Source organism: Ranitomeya variabilis, chromosome 5 (genome assembly GCF_051348905.1).
Source record: "Ranitomeya variabilis isolate aRanVar5 chromosome 5, aRanVar5.hap1, whole genome shotgun sequence".
Lineage (NCBI taxonomy): Eukaryota > Metazoa > Chordata > Amphibia > Anura > Dendrobatidae > Ranitomeya > Ranitomeya variabilis.
In genome coordinates this window covers 415,883,243-415,906,044 of record NC_135236.1, presented here as the reverse complement: position 1 = coordinate 415,906,044, position 22,802 = coordinate 415,883,243, and the positions used below count along the sequence as shown (strand labels likewise).

Sequence of the window (22,802 nt, the reverse complement as noted above, 5' to 3'; positions counted from 1 at the left end):
AGATGTAATCCAAACCCTAACTTTAGCCCCAACCCTAACCCTAGCCCCAACCCTAACCCCAACCCTAACCCTAGCCCTAACCCTAATGGTAAAATGGAAATAAATACATTTTTTAAATTTTTTTATTTTTCCCTAACTAAGGGGGTGATGAAGGGGGGTTTGATTTACTTTTATAGCGGGTTTTTTAGCGGATTTTTATGATTGGCAGCTGTCACACACTGAAAGAAGCTTTTTATTGCAAAAAATATTTTTTGCGTTACCACATTTTGAGAGCTATAATTTTTCCATATTTGAGTCCACAGAGTCATGTGAGATCTTGTTTTTTGCGGAATGAGTTGACGTTTTTATTGGTAACATGTTCGGGCACGGGAGATTTTTTGATCGCTTTTTATTCCGATTTTTGTGAGGCAGAATGACCAAAAACCAGCTATTCATGAATTTCTTTTGGGGGAGGCGTTTATACCGTTCCGCGTTTGGTAAAATTGATAAAGCAGTTTTATTCTTCGGGCCAGTACGATTAGAGCGATATCTCATTTCTATCATTTTTTTATGTTTTGGCGCTTTTATACGATAAAAACTATTTTATAGAAAAAATAATTATTTTGGAATCGCTTTATTCTGAGGACTATAACTTTTTTATTTTTTTGCTGATGATGCTATATGGCGGCTCGTTTTTTGCGGGACAAGATGACGTTTGCAGTGGTACCATGGTTATTTATATCCGTCTTTTTGATCGCGTGTTATTGCAGTTTTTGTTTGGCGGTATGAGAATAAAGCGTTTTTTGCCTCGTTTTTTTTTTTTTTTTTTTACGGTGTTCACTGAAGGGGTTAACTAGTGATATAGTTTTATAGGTGGGGTCGTTACGGACGCGGCGATACTAAATGTGTACTTTTATTGTTTGGTTTTTTATATTTAGATAAAGGAATGTATTTATGGGAATAATATATGTAGTTTTTCTTTATTTAGGAATTTTTTTTTTTTTTTTTTTTACACATGTGGGAATTTTTTTTTTTTACTTTTTTACTTTGTCCCATGGGGGGACATTACAGATCGGTGATCTGACAGGGTGCACAGCACTCTGTGAGATCACCGATCTCACTTACAGCCGTGCAGGCTGCAGCTTTCATCTGCAGCCTGCTCTGCACCCGGAGGTAATCCCTGCAGGACTCGGATGCAGCCCCGCGGCCATTTTGGGTCCGGGGCCTGCAGGGATAGGAGGTAGGAGACCCTCGCAGCAACGCGATCACATCGCGTTGCTCCGGGGGTCTCAGGGAAGCACGCAGGGAGCCCCCTCCCTGCGCGATGCTTCCCTGTACCGCCGGCACACCGCGATCATGTTTGATCGCGGTGTGCCGGGGGTTAATGTGCCGGGGGCGGTCCGTGACCGCTCCTGGCACATAGTGCCGGATGTCAGCTGCGATAGGCAGCTGACACTCGGCCGCGCTCCCCCCGTGAGCGCGGCCGATCGTGCTGGACGTACTATTCCGTCCTTGGGAATTAGGGCCCACCCCACATGGACGGAATAGTACGTCCAATGGCAGAAAGGGGTTAAAATTGCGGAATCGCGGCGATTCTGCACACATAGGAGTGCATTGATCTGCTTACTTCCCGCACGGGGCTGTGCACACCATGCGGGGGAAGTAAGCAGATCAAGTGCGGTTGGTACCCAGGGTGGAGGAGAGGAGACTCTCCTCCACGGACTGGGCACCATATAAGGCTACTTTCACACTAGCGTTAACTGCAATATGTCGCAAATGCGTCGTTTTGCCGAAAAAACGCATCCTGCAAAAGTGCTTGCAGGATGCGTTTTTTTTCAGCATTGACTAACATTAGCGACGCATTTGCGACGCATTGCCACACGTCGCAACCGTCGTGCGACGGTTGCGCCGTGCTGTGGCGGACCGTCGGGACCAAAAAACTTTACATGTAACGTTTTTTGCTCCCGACGGTCCGCTTTTTCCGACGGCGCATGCGCGGCCGGAACTCCGCCCCCACCTCCCCGCACTTCCCCGCACCTCACAATGGGGCAGCGGTTGCGCTGGAAAAATGCATCCGCTGCACCCGTTGTGCGGCGGAGACAACGACAACGAGCCCGACGCTAGTGTGAAAGAAGCCTAAGTGGTAAAAAAAAAGAATTAAAATAAAAAATAGCGATATACTCGCCTTCTGGCGGCCCGACCTTCTCAGAGGCTTCCGAGGTGTGTGTGAAGGACCTGTGATGACGTCGCGGTCACGTGACCGCTACGTCAATGGAAGGTCCTGAACACACAGCATTAGGAACGGACGCCGCTGAGGTGAGTATAACCTTTATTTTATTCAGTCGTCATGACAGCACTAACGAGAGAGGGGATCCGCCCTTCAGGGACAGGAAACCTACAGAGATAAAAGGGCGGCACCTCTCTCCCGCATCAGTTGGTTTCCTGTCCCTGACAGGGGACCCTGCAGAGGCCTTTGGAAGAAAGGCGAAGAAATTTTGACCCAGGTCCGACTCACCGATCCTGGAGGCGGGATGGCCCCTTCCCCGGTGTTGATCGCGACGCTGGAAGTGCCGCACCACAGAGGGCTGTGGGGGTAGGCAACAGCACGGCAGGAGCAGCCTTCAGGGGGAGTGCTGTCTCCAGGGGTGTCCCATCGCCAGGTACGCGTGAGTATACTGTGGGAGGCCCTCCATTCCCTGGCGTCCCCTCTCACCGGCGTTCTAAACGGTACCCACATCGCAGCAGCGGTACTCTTACGGCCGGCACTACACTTGGAGCGTCCCCTCTCATCGGCGTCTAAACAACACACACAGCGCGGCAGCGGTACTCTTACTGCCGGCACTGCGCTGGAGCGTTCCCTCTTCACCGGCATCCTAAGCAGCACGAGCGCTGCTTCCAGCGTCCAGGAAGCGTCGCACCGGAGGTGACGCGCATAGGGGGGCGGGGCTTAATTCGGCAGCAGGCAATGACGCTCGGCACATGCGCAGTGCGTCGCGCTGGGGGAAACATGGCGGCGCCCGTCGGTCTCTTTTGTATAGTCGGCGTGCGGGGATTTTTCGGATATTTCGGGCGGCGCTGCTTCCGGACGAGGATCGTAGTGCCATTGGCGGGGGTCTTGGAAGGGGAGGGGCCTCCCACACACCAGATTGTACCAGGCAGTTCACCGGAATTGGCCGGCTGTCCCCCATCAGGGGGAGGTACCTTTAGGGGGCCGGCTATTTAAGAATTCAATGATGGCTGCTTCATGCTTCATGTCCATTGTTACAATGGAGTCTCAGGAGCAGGACCAGTTGCCTTCTGCGCAGCAGTGTTTAACCCTGGAGAAGCCCCATGCAGCGAACACCCAGCGACGTTCTAGTGGCAGTAGTCGTCCTGGAGGTAAAGCTGATCAATCTGATAAAGCCGGAAAGTCCTCGAGCCGGATGGATATTGTTTCGGTGGAGAGGGTCCCCCCGCAATCTTCGGTACCATTTGGACACTGTAGGGGTAAGTGATCATCGTGAAAGTTCACTTAGTGATTGGTGTCCCTCCTTATTCCCTCTTTTTACATCAGGGAAAAAAGCGGTCCTCTAAATCCAAGCACAAGGAATGTGCAGAATGTGGTATTCCTCTCCCTGACGAATACGTTAAGAGACTATGTGGTCCGTGTATCCAGCGTCTAATAGCGGAAGAAACACCAGATTTCGCTTCTAGTCTAAGACAGATTGTTAGACAGGAGATTAGAAGCTCTACAAGATCTCAATCTCATAGGGGGTCTAAAATAACAGACCCTGGATCCCCAAGTTCACATGAGGATAGTGACTTAGGAGATCTGAAGTCGGAAGTCTCTCTCTCGTCAGTATCCTCCTCAGGTTCTGAATACGAACATTCTTGTTTTTCTTTTGACCGCATAGACCGCCTAGTTAAAGCGGTAAATAATACAATTGGGATTGAGCAGACGACACCAGAGAGATCCATGCAGGATGTCATGTTCCGAGGTCTGGACTGTAAATCCCGCCGATGCTTTCCGGTAGTGGAGAAAGTTAGCGCCCTAATTTCCAGAGAATGGAAAAAACCGGAAAGAAAAGGTTCTCTTCCTCCATCCTTCAAACGGAAGTATCCGTTCGAGGAGTCTGCTTCGGCCACGTGGGATAAAGCCCCGAAGCTTGATGCGGCTGTTGCCAAGGCTTCAAAAAAGTCCTCTCTACCGTTTGAGGATCTTGGTACTTTAAAGGATCCACTGGACAGGAGGGCAGATGTGTTTCTCAAAGGAGCCTGGGAAACTTCAGCAGGGGCTCTCAGACCATCAATCGCTGCCACCTGCACGGCACGGTCTATGATGGTGTGGTTGGATAGCCTGGAGAGTCAGCTGAAGGACAAAACGCCGAGAGATGAAATATTATCCTCCCTCTCTATGATTCAGGGCGCTGCGGCTTACCTTGCTGACGCTTCAGCGGACTCAGTTAAATTGGCGGCTAGGTCGGCCGCGCTCTCTAATTCAGCCCGTAGAGCAATCTGGCTGAAATGTTGGCAAGGAGACATGCAGGCCAGATCCAAATTGTGCAACATCCCGTGTGTGGGAGAACACCTATTCGGTCCGGTTCTGGACGAATTATTAGAAAAAGCGGGAGACAGTAAGAAACGGTTTCCCTACCTCGGTAGGTCTTCTTACAGAAGAGGCACTAATAGGAGGTGGTTTGATCGAACAAGACCAAATAGAGAAAGATCCAGATATGATGCCAACAAAAAGAAAGGTAGAGGCTACATGTTTAGCTCCTTTAGAGACAACAGGAAGCCACAATGACTGGCGGACCGGGTAGGAGGCAGGCTTCTAGCCTTCTATCCGGCATGGCGTACTATATCCAATAGCCCGTGGGTCTTGAACATTGTGGAGTCTGGTTTAAAGTTTGACTTTCGATTCACTCCTGACGACAGGTTTCTGGTAACACCATTGCGTTCTTCCTCCACAGAACAGCTGGCGTTAGAGAGTGAGGTCCAGGAACTCCAACAGAAAGGCGTTTTGGTGGAGGTTCCTGAAATACAGAGGGGTAAAGGATTCTATTCTCCCCTCTTCTTGATTAAGAAGCCAGATAACACTTTTCGCACAATTATAAACCTGAAAGGCCTAAATAGTTTTTTGTGGATCCCGTCATTTAAAATGGAATCGGTCAAGTCTGCAATAAAGTTATTGTTTGGCGGGTGCTTTATGGTCGTCTTGGATCTGAAAGACGCGTATTATCACGTCCCCATACACGTAGATCACCAGTGTTATCTAAGAGTTGCAGTCCTCTTAGGAGAATCAATAAGACACTTCCAATACAGGGCACTCCCCTTTGGTGTTGCGGTGGCCCCTCGGGTATTCACTAAAATAATGGTGGAGGTTATGGCGCATCTTCATGAGCAGGATATTCTCATAGTTCCATATCTCGATGACCTATTAATAATAGGAAACTCCGAATCACACTGCACGTCCCAACTACACAAAGTAATCGCAGCCTTGCAAAGGTTGGGGTGGATAATCAATTTTAAAAAGTCACGGTTGCAGCCTCTAGAGATTCAAGAATTCTTGGGTCTCATATTGGACTCAAGGTTACAAGAATGCCGTCTACCTGACGTTAAGTTGGAAAAGATCCAACGACAGATTCTTGGAGTGATTGCTAATCCAGTTATAGCATTGAGGGGAGCAATGTCACTGTTAGGCTCACTCACGTCGTGCATCCCGGCAGTACGATGGGCCCAGTACCACACCAGGGTCCTACAGTGGGAGGTTCTGTACAACACTCGTCGGTTAGAAGGTCACTTGGACAGTTTTCTTTCCTTGTCAATTGCCACTATTCAGTCCTTACGTTGGTGGTTACACGCTCCAAACCTTCGTAAGGGGGTACCCTGGATAAACCACATATCACGAGTATTAACCACAGACGCTAGCCCCACGGGATGGGGGGCGCATATGGGCGAGATGTGGGTCCAGGGGGTTTGGTCACCCTCCGAACAGAGTTTGTCATCTAACCTCAAAGAGTTGTTGGCCGTAGAACGAGCTCTGAGATATTTCCTTATATCCTTACAGGACCATCACGTCAGAATATTCTCAGACAATCAGGTAACGGTAGCTTACGTTAACCACCAAGGGGGAACCCGATCCAGGTCCTTAATGGAGGTATCGGGTCGTATCTTACAGATAGCCGAGAATCATCTACGGTCACTAACATCACTGCACATAAAGGGGAAGCACAACGTTGTAGCCGACTTTCTAAGTCGCAGAAAGCTCGGGCAAGGAGAGTGGGTGCTCAATCAGACCATCTTCGATCAGATCACCCATCGTTGGGGATACCCACAAATAGACCTCTTCGCCAACAAAGAAAACAAAAAATGTCGATTTTGTTCCCTAAATCCCAGAGACAATCCGGTGGCGGTGGACGCTCTCCTGATTCCTTGGCACTTCGAAACAGCCTATGCCTTTCCCCCGTTGAACTTGATCCCGATAGTCCTCAGAAAGATTCGGGAGGACAGAGCTCATGTGATTCTGATAGCGCCATTCTGGCCCAAGAGGCCGTGGTTTCCTTGGTTGAGGAAAATGTCCATTTCTCAACCATGGATTCTCCCAGAACTCCCAGACCTCCTCTCACAGGGTCCGATCTTCCATCCACGAGTGGCCAGTTTACATCTGACGGTGTGGGATTTGAAGGGTCATTATTAAGAAAAAAGGGATTTTCTGAGGGACTTATTAATACCCTATTAAAAAGCAGAAAAAACTCCACTACAAACATTTATGTAAGAATCTGGAGAAAATTCCTTTCAGTCTCAGGATCGGTTATCAGTCAGAAAGCTAGTATTCCAAAGATCTTGGAGTTCCTGCAGAAAGGTCTCGAAATGGGGCTAGCTACAAGCACCCTCAGAGTCCAAGTTTCAGCCTTGGGGGCACTGTATAATTGTGGGTTAGCTAAAAATTATTGGATTGCTCGGTTTATTAAAGCGGCCGCTAGATCAAGACCCATCGTTAAGAATAAATTAGCCCCGTGGGACTTAAACTTAGTCCTCTCAGCGTTAACGGAACCCCCCTTTGAGCCTTTAGAATCTGCATCTATAAAGATCCTGTCCTTAAAAACTGCTCTTTTGATTGCTCTTACGTCTGCTAGGAGAGTTAGTGATTTGCAGGCCCTTTCTAGACTAACTCCATATATGCAGATTAGAGAAGATAGAGTAGTATTAAGAACGGATCCCCTCTATCTCCCAAAAGTAGCATCTAGGTTCCACAGACTCCAGGAGATAAATCTCCCTACCTTTTGTCCTAATCCTAAAAACCCAAAGGAACTCAAACTCCATACATTAGATGTCAAAAGATGCCTTCTTAAATATATTTCTTTAACAGATCCCTGGAAAAAAGACAATTCCCTGTTTATATCCTATCAGGGAGTCAAAAAAGGGTTTAGAGTGTCCAAAAACACCTTGAGTAGATGGATTAGGGAGGCAATTTCTCTGGCTTATTCAGCAGGTGGCCTAGAAGTCCCGGAAGGCGTAAAGGCTCATTCCACTCGTGCCATGGCATCTTCCTGGGCAGAGAGATCGGAGGTGTCAATTGAGGACATATGTAAGGCGGCCACATGGTCATCTCCGTCTACTTTCTTGAATCATTATAGATTAGATCTTGGTAGCTCCAATGATCTCACATTTGGTAGAAGGGTGCTGGAAGCAGTAATCCCACCCTAATACTCTTTTCTCTGTAATTCTCTCGTTAGTGCTGTCATGACGACTGAATAAATACTCAAGCTACTTACCAGGTAGCGGTGTTTTTCAGGAGTCCATGACAGCACTCCTATATTCCCTCCCTTTCTACTGGTATGGTTTTCTTCACGATAAGTATATTCTCATGTAGGTTAATTTTCTACAAAATTTAGTCACAAGGTGAAATGTGTTAAGATATTTATGTGTTACTAATCAATGGAGGTCTGTTATGACCCCAATGGCGAGGGTCTCAGAGGAACGTGGAAGTCTGCAGAATACAAAAATCCAGCTCATAGGGCAGTGGTAACTGGGTTGACCATATATCTACTCCTAACGCCAACACTAGAAGTAGCCGGGGATCATTCCTACGTTGATTCTAGATGACACGCGCCAGCCGGAGAATCTAGCTACCCCTAGTAGAGGAAAACAAAGACCTTTCTTGCCTCCAGAGAAGGGGACCCCAAAGCTGGATAGAAGCCCCCCACAAATAATGACGGTGAGGTAAGAGGAAATGACAAACACAGAAATGAACCAGGTTTAGCACAGAGAGGCCCGCTTACTGATAGCAGAATAAAGAAAGGTAACTTATATGGTCAACAAAAACCCTATCAAAATCCACACTGGAAATTCAAGAACCCCCGAACCGTCTAACGGTCCGGGGGGAGAACACCAGCCCCCTAGAGCTTCCAGCAAAGGTCAGGATATAGATTTGGAACAAGCTGGACAAAAATACAAAACCAAAACAAATAGCAAAAAGCAAAAGGCAGACTTAGCTGATATAACTGGAACCAGGATCAGTAGACAAGAGCACAGCAGACTAGCTCTGATAACTACGTTGCCAGGCATTGAACTGAAGGTCCAGGGAGCTTATATAGCAACACCCCTAACTAACGACCCAGGTGCGGATAAAAGGAATGACAGAAAAACCAGAGTCAAAAAACTAGTAACCACTAGAGGGAGCAAAAAGCAAATTCACAACAGAGGTCCTCTCATGCTCTGTAATCCAACTGATGCGGGAGAGAGGTGCCGCCCTTTTATCTCTGTAGGTTTCCTGTCCCTGAAGGGCGGATCCCCTCTCTCGTTAGTGCTGTCATGGACTCCTGAAAAACACCGCTACCTGGTAAGTAGCTTGAGTATTTTTATTTTTTTTATTATTTTTAACATTCTATCTTTTACTATTGATGCTGCATAGGCTGCATCTATAGTAAAAAGTTGGTCACACTTGTCAAACACTGTTTGACAAGTGTGACCAACTGTCAAACAGTTTTCCAAGCGATGCTACAGATCGCTTGGAAAACGCTAGCACTCTGCAAGCTAATTATGCTTGCAAAACGCTAGTTTTCTGCGGGTATATGCATGCAAATTCTGCATGCGATATACCCGCGGCAGGAGGCGCAGAATTGCCGCGGAAATTTCCGCGGCAATTCTGCTATGTGTGAACTCAGCCTCAAAATCACTGGGATTTGTTGAAGCATTCCAGAGTTATTACCACATAAAGTGACACTGGTCAGATTTCAAAAATTTGGCTCCATCACTAAGGGGTTAAACCCCCAAGTGCTTCACAGAAGTTTATAATGTAGCAGTAATCACAAAACATATTTTTTCACAAAAATGATCTTTTCGCCCCCAATTGTTTAATTTTCCCAAGGGTAACAGGAGAAACAAGTTGTGGTGCAATATTTCCTGAGTGCGCTGATATGTGGGAGAAAACTACTGTTTGGGCACACGTCAGGGCTCAGAAGGTAAGAAGTGGCATTTTGGAATGCAGACTTTGATGGAATGGACTGCGGGCATCACATTGAGTTTGCAGAGCCCCTGATGTACCTAAACAGTGGAACCCCCCCCCCACACAAGTGACCCCATATTGGAAACTAGACCCCCCCACCAAAGGAACTTTTTTTTTTGCTCAAATAGATTTCTATTAACCCCTTCATGACCCCCAGCCTATTTTGACCTTAATGACCTGGCCATTTTTTGCAATTGACCAGTGTCCCTTTATGAGGTAATAGCTCAAGAACGCTTCAACAGATCCTAGCGATTCTGAGATTTTTTTTTTGTGACATATTGAGCTTCATGTTAGTGATAAATTTAGTTAGATAGTTTTTGTGTTTATTTGTGAAAAAAATGGAAATGTGGTGAAAATTTTGCAATTTTCAAATTTTGAATTTTTATTCTGTTAAACCAGAGAGTTATATGACACAAAATGGTTAATAAATAACATTATCCACTTGTCTACTTTACATCAGCATAATTTTGGAAACAATTTTTTTTTTTTTTGCTAGTTATAAGGGTTAAAATTTGACTAGCGATTTTTCATTTTAACAACAAAATTTACAAAACCATTTTTTTTTTTTTTTTTTTTTTTTTTTTTTGAGACCACCTCACATTTGAAGTCTTTGAGGGGTCTATATAGCTGAAAATACCCAAAGGTGACACCATTCTAAAAACTGCACCCCTCAAGGTACTCAAAACCACATTCAATAAGTTTATTATCCCTTCAGGTGCTTCACAGCAGCAGAAGCAACATGGAAGGAAAAAAATTAACATTTAACTTTTTAGTCACAAAAATGAACTTTAAGCAAAAAATTTTATTTTCTCAAGGGTAAAAGGATAAACTGGACCCCGTAAGTTGTTGTACAATTTGTCCTGAGTATGCCGATACCCCATATGTGGGGGGGGGGGGGGGGAATCACTGTTTGGGCGCACAACAGGGCTCGGAAGGGAAGGAGCGCCATTTTACTTTTTCAATGAAAAATTGGCTCCGATCTTTAGCGGACACCATGTCGCGTTTGGAGAGCCCCTGTGTGCCTAAACATTGGAGCTCCCCCACAAGTGACCCCATTTTGGAAACTAGACCCCCCAAGGAACTTATCTAGATGCATAGTGCGCACTTTCAACCCCCAGGTGCTTCACAAATTGATCCGTAAAAATGAAAAAGTACTATTTTTTTCACAAAAAATTTCTTTAGCCTCAATTTTTTCATTTTCTCATGGGCTACAGGATAACATAGATCTTACAATGTGTTGGGCAATTTCTCCTGAGTACTCCGATACCTCACATGTGGGGGTAAACCACTGTTTGGGCACACGGCAAGGCTCGGAAGGGAAGGAGCGCCATTTGACTTTTTGAATGAAAGACTTGCTCCAATCGTTAGCGGTCACCATGTCGCGTTTGGAGAGCCCCTGTGTGCCTAAACATTTGAATTCCCCCACAAGTGACACCATTTTGGAAATTAGACCCCCCCAAGGAACTCATCTAGATGCGCGATGAGCACTTTGAACCCCCAAGTGCTTCACAGAAGTTTATAACGCAGAGCCGTGAAAATAAAAAATCATTTTTTATACTCAAATGATTTTTTTAGCTCGCAATTTTTTATTTTTACAAGGGTAACACGAGAAACTGAACCCCAATAGTTGTTTTTCCAGTTTGTCCTGAGTACGCTGATGCCCAATATGTGGGGGTAAACCACTGTTTAGGTACACGGGGCTCGGAAAGGAAGTAGTGACGTTTTGAAATGCAGACTTTGATGGAGTGGTCTGCGGGGGTCAAGTTGTGTTTGCAGATCCCCTGATGTACCTAAACAGTAGAAACCCCCCGCAAGTGACCCCATTTTGGAAACTAGACCCCCCAAGGAACTTATCTAGATGTGTGGTGAGCACTTTGAACCCCCAATTGCTTCGCAGAATTTTAGAACGCAGAGCCGTGAAAATAAAAAAATAAAAAATTTCCCCACAAAAATAATTTTTTAGCCCCCATTTTATTTTTCCAAGGGTAACAGGAGAAACTAGACCCCCAAAATTGTTATACAATTTTTCCTGAGTACGCTTATGCTCCATATGTTTGGGTAAACCACTGTTTGGGCATACGTCGGGGCTCGGAAGGGAGGGAGCACCATTTGACTTCTTGAATGCAAGATTGGCTGGAATCAATGGTGGTGCCATGTCGTGATTGGAGACCCCCTGATGTGCCTAAACAGTGGAAACCCCTCAATTCTAACTCCAACACTAACCCCATCCCTAATCTTAACCCTAATTCCAACCCTAACTCTAGTTCCAACCCTAACTCTAGTTCCAGCCCTAACCCTAAGGCTATGTGCCCACGTTGCGGATTTGTGTGCGGATTTTTCCGCACAGTTTTTGAAAAATTCCAGTGTTTTTTTGTGTGAATTTCACCTGCAGATTCCTATCGAGGAACGGGTGTAAAATGTTGCGGAAACCGCACTAAGAATTGACATGTTGCGGAAAATACAACGCAGCGTTTCCGTACGGTATTTTCTGCACCATGGGCACAGCGGATAGGTTTACATGGTACTGTAAACGTGACGGAAAACTGCCACGAATCTGCAGCAGCCAAATCCACACCGTGTGCACATAGCCTAATTCTAACCCTAATTGCAGCCCTAACCCTAGTTCTAATCCTAACCCTAGTGGAAAAATAAAAATATTTTGTTTCATTATTTTCCCTACCTATGGGGGTGATAAGGGGGGCCTTTATTTACTTTTTTTTTTTTAATTTGTTCACTGTGATATGTTATATCACAGTGATCAAAATGTACCTGTAACGAATCTGCCGGCAGATTCGGTGGGCGCATTTTGGGGGGGCACCGGAGGGGAGAGGAAAGCAGCGGAGCACAAAACAGAGGGGAGGAAAGACTGACAGCGGTGGCAGATCGCCACTGTCAGTCGGTGGTGGGGGGTCAGATCGTGGTCTCCAGCCATGGCCGATGATATTGCAGCATCGGCCATGGCTGGATTGTAATTTCACCAAATTTCATAGGTGAAATATTACAAATTGCTCTGATTGGCTGTTGCACTTTCAACAGCCAATCAGTGCGATCGTAGCCACGTGGGGGCAAAGCCACCCCCCCGGGCTAAAGTACCACTCCCCCTGTCCCTGCAGATCGGGTGAAATTGGAGTTAACCCTTTCACCTGATCTGCAGGGACGCGATCCCTCCATGATGCCACATAGCCGTCACAAGTCGGATTGGCACCGACTTTCATGACGCCTACGTGGCATCACAGGTCGGGAAGGGGTTAAGTATAAAATCACGATGAACATTTTACAACAATACAGGGATTTTGAAGAGACACCCCCCCCCTTCACCCTATATAGACAGCTCACGCTCTTCCCTTAGCATATCGTATACTGCCATATACTTTAGCATTGTGATGACTCCTACTGTCCCCTTATAAACAAACATTCCAACAGAAACTGCCTAGAACGTTCTTCCCTCATCCCTCCCCTACCCCAATTCCAGCCAAGGCGTCCAGTTTACCATAAAACTCCACTTTCCCTCTTTTCTAGTAAACCTCCTTTTCTAGAGTAATAACATGTTTCACATATTGAAGGTATTCTCCTCTCGAAGGTGGATCCTCTTTTATCCAGTTTCTTGCTATGACCTTCTGAGCCATGTACAATAGTCTAGCAATTGCCATCTTCAAATTATCTACTCTTATCTCCTCTACATATCCCAACAAACACACCACCGATTCCCTTGGGACCACGCATCTATAGCCCCCTCTATTCGACTGATAGTCACCAACCAGAAAGCAGCCAACCTCGGACACGTCCAGAGCATGTGAAGCAGTCCAGCATTGTCATTCCTACACCTAGGGCACTCCGAGTCAGACCGCAATTCGGCCTTATACAAAACATCTGGAGATCTATACACTCTATGTAGGATATAAAGCTGAGACAGTCTGTACGGTTCATTCAGTGACCGTTTTGGTATCCATTCTAACACAAATACATGTTTCATCCTCTAAATGGCCCAATTCTCTCTCCCATTTAGTTATAGCGCCAATCGGGAAACCCAGTAAATGAGTATGTAGTAGGTTTCTGTACAAGGTGGAAATAACCCCTCTCGTTGCCCCCTCTCCACACACATACTCCAACACTAAATCGCCTTGAATTTTAAGTCTCCCCTGTTCTGGGCATTAAACGCATGTCTCACCTGTGCATATTGATATCCCCCAGAAGTCCTAATACCAAATTCCGATTGTAGCTGGGAAAAGGATTTCAGCTCTCGCCGCTCTAGAACCTGATAGACATATCGTATCCCCCTGGCCTGCCATTCTGGTAAGCATCCCATTGCCACCAGCAACAGCATATGACCCACCGCCTCCCCCCTCCTGATAAAAAGCTAGTCTCAAACTTTCTCTCCGCCCTCCCCAAAACAATTTTATCCATTTTATTCTGAGCTTCTTTTAACGGTTCCCAGCCTCAGGGGTACTAAGAGCAATCATTTAATCCTCCGCTATTCTCAGCCTCTCACTTGCCGTTCTTTCCGCCTGTTTTGCCCACCGCTTACATCTACTATCTCTAAACAGCAATCCCCACAAATACGCTTTCATAGTCTCCCAAATAGGAGTTTTTTGAGTTTAATGATGGGAGTGCTGATATACCCACTATCTCCCGCTGTAAGTTGTCTATATCAATACTGCACAACCAGTTAGGGTGAATTTTCCACTCTCCCCTGCACCCGGCCCACGCTCCCCATCGACCGCGGCTCCACCTTAAATGCCCATGATGGATATCTCACGTCTCCCACCACTGTATCTAACATTTCATTTCCAAGAGCCATATCTATTCTAGATAAGTTATCATGGGCTGGTGAGTAGCAAGAATACCCCCTCTCCCCAACGTGTCTCACCCTTCACAGATCAATCATGCCAATTTCCTGAACATATGTACCAAACGTAGTAGTATGACCTTGAGACCTATTCTGTAAGTTTTTTTGTTCCTATCCCAGAAGTCATCACATATATTATTGAGGTCTCCTCCAATGATTAGAAGTGGTATCGGGTCCCCTCGCCCCACCAGCTCCAACACTTCTCTAATTTTCTTACTGGAATAGGGAGGTGGAATATACATAGCCACGACACACAGCAGCACCCCAATTTACATTTCACCACCACATATTGACCATCCGCATCAACATACACCTTCATCTCCTCAAATCGCACCCTCGCAGGAATCAGTACTGACACTCCCCTTGAGTACGTAGAGAAAATAGAGTGATACGCTTTTGGAAACCAGCGCCTAGACAAGACATCAACCCTTACGCACTACATTTGTTTCAAGCAGACATATCAATGAGGCCCTTTGATCACGAGCATACTGTAAAACCGCCGCCTGCCTGGTTTTATCTGCTAGGCCTCTTATATTCCAACTCAATATTTTATTCCCCCATCATACCTCTCATCAACCTTCAGAGTAACCTTATTTCTTTGCCTGAGCTGTCTAACCCCTCCCCGCCCACCCTTTGAATTCCCAACTCCCATCCCTACCCTCCCCCCCAACTAATGCTTTTTCCTCTCATGGAGAGTGGGGCTCCTCTGCCCATTAGAGACCCTCTCCCTTGGATTACTTTCTCCTTCCCTCTCCCGCCACCATTAAGGTCACAACCCATTTTATTCATGTAAAACATTTCAAAACCTAGAACAAAGTACAGAGGTATAATACACATTCGCATAACACCTTCTTCTAAAGCACTCCTCTGCCCTCCATATTATCTATTGCAGCATTGTCGGGCCAAAGAACCAGAATGGCTAAACTCAACTCTTTCTTAATTGCAAAGAATACAAGCAGTAAACAAGTATGCAATTGACCCAATTCCCCTCTTTCAAAGAGAAACCAATACCCCATATCCATATTTGAGTTCTCCGTCTCCTTTAGCTTGTATTTTCTTAGCATTAATATCAATCCACTGGGTAGCGTCCTCTGGTGTCAGGAAAAAATGAACTCTATTAAAAGCCACCACTCTTAGTCTCGCCGGAAAAAACATGGAGTATTGCACCCCCAACTCTGACGTCTCTTGACACCAGTAAACTGCATTCTGTTTCTGGACCTCAGCGGAGTAATCCGGATAAATGGCAATTCTCTGTCCTCCAACCGTGAGATCCTCCATTTCTCTGGCCTTCCTAAGAATAATGTCTGTCTCTATATTTTAATATCTTGCCCAACATGGTACAGGGATTAGCTCCGGGGGAAGGGGGCTGCGGAGGAACCCTGTGAGTTCTTTCAACTGCAAACACTCTCCCCAAGTAACTTATCTAGATGTGTGGTGAGCACTTTGAACCCCCCCAAGTGTTTCACTAAAGTTTAAAACGCAGAGCCGTGAAAATAAACCTTTTTTTTTCTTTCCACATAAACGATTTTTTAGCCCCCAATTTTTTTTTCCCAAGGGTAACAGGAGAAATTGGACCACTAAAGTTGTCCAATTTGTCCTGAGTACGTTGATACCCCATATGTGGTAGTAAACCACTGTTTGGGTGCATGGCAGAGCTCGGAAGGGAAGGAGCACTTTTTACTTTTTCAACGCAGAATTGGATGGAATTGAGATCGGACGTCATGTGCGCTTGCAGAGCCCCTGGTGTGCCTAAACAGTGGAAACCCCCAATTCTACCCCGACACACCCCTAACCCACCGTAAATGTAGTCCAAACCCTAATTTTAGCCCTAACCCTAATGGGAAAATGGAAATAAATACTTTTTATTTTATTATTTTTCCCTATCTAAGGCAGTGATAAAGGGGTTTTGATTTACTATTTTATAGCGGGCGTTTATACTGTTCCGCGTGCGGTAAAATTGATCAATTTTATTCTTCGGGTTGGAAAGATGACAGCAATGCCTCATTTATATCATTTTTTTTGTTTGTTTTGGTGCTATTGTATAATAAAAACCATTTTGTATAAAAATTTTTGCATCGCTTTATTCTGAGGGCTATAACTTTATCTTTTCGCTGATGATGCTGTTTGGTGGCTCGTTTCTTGCGGGACAAGATGACGTTTTCAGCGGTACCATGGTTATTTATATCTGACTTTTTGATCGCCTGTTATTCCACGTTTTGTTCAGCGGTATGATGAAGCATTGTTTTTTTTTGCCTCGTTTTATTTTTATTTACGGTGTTCATTGAAGGGGTTAACCAGCGGGACACTTTTATAGGTTGGGTCGTTGCGTACACGGCGATACTAAATGTGTACTTCTATTTTTTTACGTAAAGAAATGTATTTATTGGAACAATATTTGTTTCTTTTCTTTATTTAGGGTATGTGCACACGATGCAGATTTAGAGCGGAATTGGTGCAGAGCTGCAGCAGATTTTTCTGCAGCAGAAACGCTGCAGAACTGCACTTTGATTTACAGTACAATGTAAATCAATGTGAAAAAAAAAAAGCTGTGCAGAAAAATCTGCGCAGAAACGCTGCAGATTTCAAAGAAGTGCATGTCACTACTTTTGTGCAGTTCTGCAGCGTTTCTGCACCCCTCCATTATAGAAATAAAATCTGCACCAAAACCGCACAAAAAACGCAGCTGCGGATTCTGCCAGGAGATGCAGATTTTGTGCAGAAAATCCTGCACCTCTTTTCTTACGTGTGCACACAGCCTTAGTATTTCAGTGTAAAAATATTTTAAAGAAAAATACTTTTATTTATTTTTTTACTTTGTCCCAGTGTGGGACATCGGTATATAAAGTCAGATTGGTGATCTGACACTTTGCAGAGCACTCTCAGCAGGCGCTCGCAAGCCACCTTCCAGCATGACCCGGAAGGAGCCCCGCAGCAATCTTGTATCTCGGCCTGCAGGGAGGAGAACTGAGGAGACGCTCGCAACAACGCGTTCACATCGCGTTGTTCTGAGCGTCTCAGGGAAGCACGCATGGAGCCCCCTCCCTGCGCGATGCTTCCCTATGCCACTGGAACGCTGCGATCATGTTTGATCGCAGTGTTTCGGGGGTTAAAGTGCCAGGAGCTGTCCTTGACCGCTCCTGGCACATAGTGCCAGATGTCAGCTGTGATAATCAGCTGACACACGGCCGCGAACGGACATGCGGATGTATACGGATGCGTTGTTTTTAACGCGACCGCACGGGAACGCAACTAGGTTAACTAGTTAACAGCTGCACATGATTAAATTAAATCAGCCATCATCTGCCCGGAAAAATTCACTCAGCGTGCAAGCCCTCAAAGGCAGATAACTTTTGACATGTACATCAATGGTCGTGATAAGTTTAACCCCTTAAGGTACCGTCACACTCAGCGACGCTGCAGCGATATAGACAACGAGCCGATCGCTGCAGCGTCGCTGTTTAGGTCGCTGGGGAGCTGTCACACAGACAGCTCTCTCCAGCGACCAACGATCAGGGGAATGACTTCGGCATCGTTGAAACTGTCTTCAACGATGCCAAAGTCCCCCTGCAGCACCCGGGTAACCAGGGTAAACATCGGGTTACTAAGCGCAGGGCCGCGCTTAGTAACCCGATATTTACCCTGGTTACCATTGTAAAAGTTAAAAAAAACCACTACGTACTCAACTTCTGATGTCTGTCACGTCCCAAGGCGTCCGCGCTGCTGCTCAGAGCTTCCTTCACTGAATGTGTCAGGGCCGGCAGAGCACAGCTGTGACGTCACCGCTGTGCTCGGCTTTACGGCCGGCACTGACCCATTCAGTGCAGGAAGCTCTGAGCAGCAGCGCGGACGCCGGGGGACGTGACAGACATCAGAAGTTGAGTATGTAGTGGTTTTTTTTTTACTTTTACAATGGTAACCAGGGTAAACATCGGGTTACTAAGCGTGGCCCTGCGCTTAGTAACCCGATATTTACCCTGGTTACCATTGTAAAACATTGCTGGCATCGTTGCTTTTGCTGTCAAACACGACGATACACACCGACCTAATGACGAAATAAGGTGCTGCCTTCTAGCTCCGACCAACGATATCACAGCGGGATCCAGATCGCTGCTGCGTGTCAAACACAACGATATCGCTATCCAGGACGCTGCAACGTCACGGATCGTTGTCGTTCTCGTTGGAAAGTTGTTCAGTGTGAAGGTACCTTTAGTGACAGAGCCAATTTGGTACTTAATGACCGGGCCAATTTTTACAATTCTGACCACTGTCACTTTATGAGGTTATAACTCTGGAATGCTTTAACAGATCCTGCTAATTCGGAGATTGTTTTTTCGTGACATATTGAACTTCATGTTAGTGATAACATTTCTTCGATATTACTTGCGATTATTTATGAAAAACCAGAAATATGGCAAATTTTTAAAATTTTGCAATTTTCAAACTTTGTATTTTTATGCCCTTAAATCAGAGATAAGTCACAAAAAATAGTTAATAAATAACATTTCCCACATGTCTACTTTACATCAGCACAATTTTGAAACCCAAATTTTTCTTTGTTAGGGGGTTATAAGGGTTAAAAGTTGACCAGCAATTTCTCATTTTTACAACACCATTTTCTTTTCTTTTTTTTTTAATGGACCACATCACATTTGAAGTCATTTTGAGGGGTTTGCATGACAGAAAATAACCAAGCGTGACACCATTATAAAAACTGCACCCCTCAAGGTGCTCAAAACCACATTCAAGAAGTTTATTAACCCTTTACGTGCTTCACAGGAACTGAAACAATGTGGATGTAAAAAAATGAACATTTAACTTTGTTTTGCAAACATTTTACTTCAGAACCATTTTTTTTTTTATTTTCACAAGTGTAATACAGAAATTTAACCATAAATTTTGTTGTGCAATTTCTCCTGAATACGCCGATACCCTATTTGTGGAGGTAAACCGCTGTTTGGGCGCACCGCAGAGCTTGGAAGAGAAGGAGTGCCGTTTTACTTTTTCAATGTAGAATTGGCTGGAATTGAGATCGGACACCGTGTCGCGTTTGGAGAGCCCCTGATGTGCCTAAACAGTAGAAACCCCCCACAAGTGACCCCATTTTGGAAACTAGACCCCTTAAGGGACTTATCTAGATGTGTGGTGAGCACTTTAAGCCCCCAAGTGCTTCACAGAAATATATAAAGTAGAGCCGTGAAAATAAAAACTTTTTTTTTTCCCCCTCAAAAATGATTTTTTAGCCTGCATTTATTTATTTTCTCAAGGGTAACAGGCATTGGACCACAAAATCTGTTGACCAGTTTGTCCTGAGTACGCTGATACCCCATATGTGGGGTGGGGGGCACTGTTTGGGCACCCATTGGGGCTCGGAAGGGAAGGAGCGCCGCTTGGAATGCAGACTATGATGTGATGGTCTGCGGGCGTCATGTTGCATTTACAGAGCTCCTAATGTACCTAAACAGTAGAAACCCCCAACAAGTGACCCCATTTTGGAAACTAGACCCCCCAAAGAGCTTATCTAGATATGTGGTGAGCACTATGAACCCTCAACTGCTTCACAGAAGTTTATAATGTAGAGCCATGAAAATAAAAAATCATTTTTGTGGAAAAAATGTGATCTTTTCACCCCCAAATTTTTACTTTCACAAGGGTAACAGGAGAACTTGGACCACAAAATGTATTGTGCAATTTATGCTGAGTAGGCTGATGCCCCATATGTGGGGGTAAACCACTGTTTGGGCGCATAGCAGAGCTCGGAAGGGAAGGAGCGCCGTTTTGGAATGCAGACTTTGATAGAATGGTCTGTCGGCGTTGTGTTGCTTTTGCAGAGCCCCTGATGTACCTAAACAGTAGAAACCCCCCACAAGTGACACCATTTTGGAAACTGGACCCCCCATGGAACTTATCTAGATGTGTGGTGAGAACTTTGACTGCCCAAGTGCTTCACAGAAGTTTATAATGCAGTCGTGAAAATGAAAAAAATTTTTTTCCACACAAGATTTATTTATTTTTTTTTAGCCCCCCAAGTTATTTTTATAAAGGTATCAGGAGAAATTGGACCCCAAAAGTTGTTGTCCAGTTCATCCCGAGTACACTGCCCCATATGTGGGGGTAAACCACTGTTTGGGCGCACGGCAGAGCTCAGAAGGGAGGGAGCACCATTTGACTTTTTGAGCGCAAAATTGGCTGTCATGTTTGGAGACCCCCTGATGTACCTAAACAGTGGAAACCCCCCAATTCTAACTCCAACCCTAACCCCAACACACCCCTATCCCTCATCCCAACCCGATCCATAATCCTAATTACAACCCTAACGATAATCACAACCCTAACCCCAAAACAACCCTAATCTCAACCTTAACCTCAAACCTAACCCTAATCCCAAACGTAACCCTTATGCTAACCCTAATCCCAACTCTAACGCTAACTTTACCTGCAACCCTAGCCCTAACTTTAGCCCCAGCCCTAAGGCTACTGTCACACTTGCGTCGTGTGGCATCCGTCGTTATGGACAAAACGGATCCTGCAAATGTGCCCACTGGATGCGTTTTTTGCCCATAGACTTGTATTGCCGACAGATCGCGACGGATGGCCACACATCGCGTCCATCGTGCACTGGATCCGTTGTGTTTTGGCGGACCGTCACAAAAGTTCAATGTAACTTTTTTTTTTTGTACGTCGCGTCCGCCATTTCCGACCGCATGTGTGGCCGTAACTCCACCCCCCTCCTCCCCAGGACATATACTGGGCAGCGGATGCGTTGAAACACTGCATCCGCTGCCCACGTTGTGCACAATTTTCACAACGTGCGTCGGTACGACGGCCCCGTACCGACGCAAGTGTGAAAGAAGCCTAACCTTAGCCCTAAATTTAGCCCCAACCCTAACCCTAAATTTAGCCTCAACTCATCTAGCTGCCGGCCGGCAGATCATGGTGGGCGCACTGCGCATGCGCCCGCCATTTTCTTACCGGATGAAGAAGCCGGCGGGCAGGAGGGGACGCAGGAGGACCCAGGGACACCAGTAAGTATAACAGGGTCCCCGAATCCCCCCCTATTTCTGTCCTCTGATGTGCGACAGAGAATGACACAAGCCTTTTTTTTTTTTTTTTTTTTTTTTGCGGTCGCCGGTAAACAGTTAATTACCGGCGATTGCAAAACAGGGGTCGGTAAAAACCGGCCCCAATCATGTTTTTTGGGGTCTCGGCTACCCCTGGCAGCCGAGACCCCAAAGATCTTCCGGGTGCCGGCCGGTGGGTGCGCTGCGCATGCGCCTGCCAATTTTTGGCCGGAACAAGATGGCAGCGCCCATCGGGAGCCACGAGGAGCATCGGGGGAGACAGGTGATTATCCGAGGGCGATCGGGGACCCCATTTCTCTGTCCTCTGATGTGCGATCACATCGGAGGACAGAGAAATTAAATGGGAAATCGCTGTTTTTGTTTGTTTTGTTTTTTTGCGACCGCCAGTAAACTGTTAATTACCGGCGATCGCAACCTGGGGGTCTGTAAAAAAAAAAAACAAACAAAAAAAAAACAAACAAATCATGTTCTCTGGGGTCTCGGCTACCCCCGGTAACCGAGACCCCAGAGAAAATCTGACTCTGGGGGGCGTTATTCACTTTTTCCATAGCGCCGTAAATTAACGGCGCTGTGGTTTAAGTACCATTAACTGCCGCCGTTAAAAGCGTATCGGCGGTCGTTAAGGGGTTAAAGAATAGGGCTCTATCTTCAAAATACTAGGTGACGTGAACACATTTGACTGCAAAAGCAATATGTGAAATGAATATAATGTACATGGAAATCATAGACATTGCTGTCTACATGTTTTGTCACTGCTTTTAACCACTTGAAGGTTTGCAAACCTGAAGCGGTTAAGTGACGTGTTCATTCTTCAGGCTCTAAATTTCATAGTATACAATAAGATGCCAGCAATGGAACTGCCACAAGAAAGTCAAAACAGCTGGCAAAGCTGCATTAAAAAAATCTATGCCTGGGGAAAACTCTGCATGTACAGTGTCTTTTAGACGACAGAACTACAACCTTTTGTATGATTTTAGCCAAACATAGTCCAGGTTCAGAGTGTGACCAACAGTTTGAGTCACATACCGTGAGAATCTACTTCCACATACAAATAGTGAAACCAAAAAAGAGAACGATAGCGGAAGCTTATTTAGGTTATAAAATACATAACAAGTTTATTGAAATAGCAATACAAAAAATTAAAAACATACAAAACCGTGTTGAAGACGATAAAGTACAAAGACACCAAAATGTGCCTGGCCCTCATGTAATTCTGATGTCCATGATATGTATCAAATACTACCCAGGATGTATAGACTCACAAAAACACCTCCTAATTAAGAGGTCTCACAGCACACCATAGATAGTCTATAGAACAGTATGTATTGAGTGGATATGGCAAGGTAACCGATCTCCAACTGCTATACCTCAGCTCTGTGAGCACCAGAAGACATAACCAAAAGGAGCATAT

The 22,802-nt window shown here is 45.6% G+C and overlaps 1 protein-coding gene across 1 annotated transcript in view; it reads left to right on the top strand.

Moving 5' to 3' along the window:
- The window catches only part of LEMD3 (LEM domain containing 3), a 153,178-nt gene that overhangs the window by 115,291 nt on the left and 15,085 nt on the right, over positions 1 to 22,802 (top strand). The window lies entirely within an intron of this gene.